Source organism: Desmodus rotundus, chromosome 6 (assembly GCF_022682495.2).
Source record: "Desmodus rotundus isolate HL8 chromosome 6, HLdesRot8A.1, whole genome shotgun sequence".
Classification (NCBI taxonomy): Eukaryota; Metazoa; Chordata; class Mammalia; order Chiroptera; family Phyllostomidae; genus Desmodus; species Desmodus rotundus.
This window is the reverse complement of record NC_071392.1, coordinates 22,988,783-22,995,024: the sequence shown is the minus strand read 5'-3', so window position 1 is coordinate 22,995,024 and position 6,242 is coordinate 22,988,783.

Genomic DNA, 6,242 nt, shown 5'->3' with positions numbered 1-6,242 from the left:
ATACTGAAACATTTTTAGATTTTCTGATGTATTAAAATATAATGCTCATTTAGGCAACCACACACAACAATAGTGATAATGAAATTAATTTACAAAAGCAGTGGAAATAACACAGGTAAGGAAAGCTGATGTTTGGTTCCAATATATGCTTATAGAGGTGACAGAAATTTGAAATACTATTAAAATGAGTCAAAAGTCATGTCAATGACTTCTAATGACAAACATTAGTCAATGTTTGCTAATTTTTCTTGGTCAACAGAACAACCAATCAACTTTCTTGAGCTGTTGTCTCATGAGAACTCTTCCTCCTTTGAAGGCAGTGGTGCTTTCCGACTTTTTTCCTCCAGGTATTTTGCCTTCTTCCTGTAGGAGTCAAGGTTTTGATGTATGAGTTTGATGTTTTCACACATTTTGGGAAGATTCCCCTTTATTTCTGAGTGGTCAATTCCCTTCTCCATTGATTTTTTTGTGAAGTTGCATTTCATGTTCTGGATGTAGTTTACGAAGTCTCTGGAGTTTTGATTGAAGCCTTTGAACTTCACTTTGAAATTTAAAATTTTCACACTTGTCTGGTTGGAGACTTTTTAATTTGAGCTATAAGTAATTCATGCTTATAATTTTCTTCATGTGATTAAAAATATTCCTTGTTTTCTCTTTTGAGTTTAAGTAATATTTTAGGTAATATCATCAATGAATTTCCTGAAATCAACATCTGACTGGTAATATCGGTCACCATTTTCTGCTTTACTCTTTTTTTCTATTTCCTGTTGGCATTGCCGTATAATCTTCTATAAAGAGAGCAGGTAAGTTTATCAGCTTCAGTCCAGATGCAGTCATGGATTTTAACTGACTCTCTATCATTTGTAACCTCTTTTCTTGTGTGTTAAAGTATCCAAGCATTTCTTTCTGTTCCTTTAGCTCTGCCATTCTTTCCTACTGTTTAGCAACTTACTGTGCAATCAGCTTTAGGCTTTACTGAAGCTGAATATTTTCTTCAAAACTATTACCTATTTCCCTCTGATGTTTTCCATTCTTCTTAGATCCTTTCAGATATTTTTGGCCTCAACCATTTGGGATGGAGAGATTTTGATATCTCTTTGAAGAAGTATTTTTGTCCTTCAAGACGAGGCATCTTAACTCTATGAAGTGAAATTTTAGGAGACTTACTTTTCTCTCATTAGTTGAGAAAATCTACTGTAACCCCTATGGAAAAGGTGGACCTGTTCACATCTCCTACTAAGTGATGGCGAACACAGTCTATGACTTCAGAAGACTTGCCTCTGCTGCAGGTGACTCGAGGGCCCGAAAGGCTTCTGTAATCAGTCTAATCTGCTCACTAATTTTATGACACTTTTCAACTCGAGGAGAAGAGCTTTGGCTGGGTTATTTTCTCTCAAAGTACACCAGCATTTTTCCTATCCAAACAATGAAAGCCATACACATCAGAATTTCCAAGGGATATTGAAACAGACTTGAGCCTTGTGTCTGACAACATCATTGCGTAGCTGCCACAGGATTAGCTGGAAGAACATTTTTTGTCGCTGTTGGGAGGTCATCCCTGGCTCCTGTGGGTACCGCAGTCCTGCCTCTGGCCAGTGGCTCATGGGCTGCAAGAGTCTTTCCAGAATGCTGAGTGTTCTGCCTGAAACTGCCAAGTTCTGACAACCAGGGTAGACCATTAGTGGGCTGTGAGTGGGATCCATGTTAAAAAAGTATTGCTCTTTAAATTTGCACTGAAACTGCACAAGTAGGAAGAGTTATTATTTGTACAGTATGTTGGAGGAAAAGGCCAATTACAGCCAGAACAGACCAGCCCATACGCTGTGAGCACTCCAGGCCCACCTGGCCCCACCAGAAACCGGGACAATCCAAGCAGTGTCCTATGCTAACCGTACCTATTGAACTGAAAGTGAAAAACCTGTGTTTCCAATCCTGGTTCTGCCTCTTCCATAGCTTTATGACCTGAAGCTTCAAAATTATAACCAATATATGAGGAAAGCAAAGCAGATCATAAATCATCTTCTCATGGAGTATTTTTGAAAATTATTTTTTTATTAATTATGCTTACAGTTGTCCCAATTTTCCCCCTTAGCCCCCCTCCACATGGTACCCCAACTCCCTCAGACCATCCCCACAGCATTGTTCATGGCCATGGATCATGGGTACATATGTTCTTTGGCTACTCCATTTCCTATACTGTACTTTACATCCCCATGGCTATTCTGTAACTACCTATGTGTACTTCTTAATCCCCTCCCCTCTTCACACATTCCCCGACACCCCCCTTTCATCTGGCAACCATCAAGATGCTCTCTGTATCCATGATTCTGTGTCTGTTCTTCTTGTTTGCCTAAGCTGACTATCCCATGAGAATGACCGACCATCCTATGAGGTTGTTAAACCTCCTTTGACTGATAACCTTAAGGTTAGACAGGTTAAATGGTTTGCCCAGGACATAAACTATTAAGTTGCAGAGTAGATTTCTGAATCAAAATCATCTGACTCCCAGTACAGTTTTTATTTTTTTTGTAAATATACTTTTATTTTAAAAAATATTTTATTTATTTATTTTTAGAGAGGGGGAAAGGGAGGGAGAAAGAGAGGGAGAGAAACATCAATGTGTGGTTGCCTCTTGTACTCCCCCAACTGGGGACCTGGCCTGCAACCCAGGCATGTGCCCTGACTGGGAATTGAATCAGTGACCCTTTGGTCCATAGGCTGGCACTCAATCCATGCAGCCACACCAACCAGGGCTGTAAACACATCTTTAATGTGAACAACTTCCACTACCTTCCCCTTTTTTAAAACAAAAATTTATTAAATAATTTCTAAGCTCCATTTAACCAAAAAATTCAATAACTTCATTATTTTTCTTTTTGCCAGTTCTTATAAAAAGTGGCCTTTTTGTAACACATTATTTATAATTTACTTAACTAGTTTAATGGAACAACTTAAGTTCTAATGTCTGTTATCCATTCTTTTATTATTTTAGTGACTAAATCTCAAAAGGAGTATGAAGCAACATTTCATTAGATACTAATACCCTGCTGTTTTTTCTTTTTTAAATTTAGTTCATAGACTAAATTTTACTTTTTAGAAAATTAGAATTATTGTTGTAAATAATTCAATATCTTGAAATAAATTGATTTCATTTCCCTATTTCTTTTATCTATAAATAAATAGGCAATGCTAGCAATAGTTGAATGTACTTAGCCTCCTAAAAACAAAATTATTTGTTTTATCCTCTACCTACCTTTTCACAGAACAATCTGAATTCAGTTCTGTCCTACACTCATACCTAGAGACCATTAGACTCTATCTTCACCATGACCCGGAACCAGATTTGGTATTTTTATTCTCATCTGAAAATATATTTATTGATGAGAGAGAAAGAGAGAGAGAGAGAGAGATTGATGTGAGAGAGAAATATCGACCAGTTGCCTCCCATATGCAATCCTGTCTGGGCATTGTACCTACAGCCTAGGTGTGTGCCCTGGCTGGAAATGGGATATACAACCTTTCTGGTGTAGGGGATGATGCTCCAACTAACTGAGCCATTCTGCCAGGGCCAAAACCAGATTTATAAATAGTCTTCACTGTCATTACACACCATTATTTCCTAAGGAAAAGTAAAGTTGAATTATTCCAGATATGATGCATTTTGGATGTCCTTTCCCTCTTTTACTCCCTTGATTATATTCAGGTTTTTCTATTGGTCTCAAATCTCTCCACCACCCTCATTCCCTCCATGGGCTTTAAAACAATTTGAAGTCAACTCATCGAAGAGTATGTTTTATTTGCCTTTTACACTCCTTTTTTTCCTCTCCTAGACCTAATGTAGTGCTTGCATATAGAAGTTTATTGACTGTTTATTGAATAAAAACAGAAGAATTGAACTACTTCCCTGAAACTAGAGTATTTTCCTTGCATCTAAGAACATATCTTCTACGTTTCCAATATAGAAAACAAAACCAACAGAGGTGCAGGGTGGAGGTGAGGAGGGCCAGGGTTTAAGAGGAAGGTAGAAGTGAGTGGTGGTACTGCAAATGAGCAGCACCTTCCTATCAACAGAGATTCCTAAACTAGTTCTCTCAGTAAATGCGAGGCTTAAGTTACCTGCTCTCTCAAGGAACAGGGTTTCTGTACCCTTTTCAGAAATGCTCCCTTTTCCTCTGTGCCTTACCAGGTAATGACATAATAAAAGGTATAAACATTTGACATTCACTTCTCTGATGGATCCTGTCTCCTTCCTTTGTCTGACTCATTTCTCTTCCCACTCAACTGAAAAAAATACTCATGGAAGGGATTAGAGTTTTTGTTCTCTGTGTTTGCGTGTTGTGTGAATTATTTTTAAAGTACTAGATGTTTTAAGTAGTTGGTCTCAATTTTTCTTTAATTTTTATCTTATTAACAGCAGAACAGTAAGGTTACTCTTCATATTCCTCACTAAAGGTGGGAGGGGCTATTAGAAGAGTTTTGAGTAAGTTAAAGTATTGAGTGTACTTCGGAGCGTGGGCAGCTGTGTCGCTTTCAGAGAAGGGAGGTCATGCTCAGGAAGCACACTCCTCCCCTCCCATAGTGTTTGCCTTTGGGAAGTTCTGACTAAAAACTTTAGGTCCTTGCATTCATGACACTCAGGTATATATTATTAGAATGCTTCTCAAAGTGACTGTTTATCAAATGCCATTTTTCAAGAGAGTTATGGGGTACATGTCATTTGAATCTAATTTGCTAGAAAATTCCAAAAGTTTCAGGGTGATCCTTCTCGATTAAATCCATTTGTTGACTTTGGTCATACCTAATTTGCCTTAGTTGTGAACAGAGTAACTTCCACTTAAAATACTTTGTTTTTCAAGAATGCTTTATCGGTGAGAAATTCTGAAACTCATTTTAATGAACTCTTACATTAAGTAAAAGGAAGGACATTCAGAAGTGCTAAATATACATTCTTCCTGTCAAGATATATAGATATAGAGCAGTTTTTTTTTCCTGCACACACAGTAATTAATTCAAATAAAATCTTGGCAACTCTTTTCAACTGACTCTATTATACACAATATTATTCTGGTGTATTCTAGACAGGCTGAAGTGGAAAAGAAAGGTGAATTACATTTTGGAATATAACACTGTAAAGCTATAAACCTCTACAGGTAGTAGTTTTTCTGTGTACAGTTCTTAAATCTGCAAATCAATTAAGTTTGATAAATTTAGATGCCTGTGTAACCAGCACATAGATCAAGATACTGAAAACCTCCAGCCCCCCTGGAGCTCCTTCATGCCCCTCCCATGTCAGCCCACACAGGGAAACATAATTATCAACTGTAGCACCTTCAGTCAATTCTTCTTCCCTTAAACCTCAGGTCAATGGAACCACATGCCCTTTCCTCCGGTAAGTCTATCTTCTTTTGCTGATCATTGTGTCTGTGAGCTTCATCTGAGCTGTAGCACAGAGCGTGGTTCGTTCCGAGCATCGTGAAGACTGCCCAGTTAGTTTATTTACCCATCCCACGGTGCACCACGGTGCATGGGCATTTGCGTCAAACTCAGTTTTGGACAATTATGAATGAAGATTCTATCTACATTTTTGTACATGTCTTTTGGTGGGTACAAGAAGTCTTTATTTTTGAGTACATGCCTCGGTTCAGACTTGCTGAGCCACAGGCATTTTCAGTGTTGGTCTATGTGTAGCCAGGTCATTTTTTAAAGTGGTTGTCCCAGTGGACACTCCCAGCAGCAGTGGGTAAGAGTTCAGTTACTCCACATTTTCACTATCACTTCGTATCATCAGTTACTTTCTTGTTAACCAATCTGTTGTGGACCGACAATAACCGTGGTTTGAATTAGCCTTTCCCTGTAATTACCTTCTCGCATACCTTTTTATTGGTCATAATACTAGATGCCTTTGGTAGCTGGAACTACTCAAGGATTCCTTTTGGCCTTTAGCCTCTTACTACCTTTTAAAATTCTTCTCACTGTTTCCTTTTTTGTTAGCTATTTGTAGTTAAACCTAGGTTTGCTAAATTTAGAAATCACTGCAAGATGGACCGTCTAAAATCTTAGAGTGAAAGACTCAAAGTTTTAGAACAGAAAATGATTGGTTTTATGTTTGTGGTCTGACTGGTACTAATGCTTTTTTTAAAGGCTTGGATTTGACATAAATTGTCTGTCATTTGGTCATAATGACAAAAAGCAAAAAGAAACAAGGAAGCACATTGCTTTGTTTTGCTTTCCTAATATCCTGT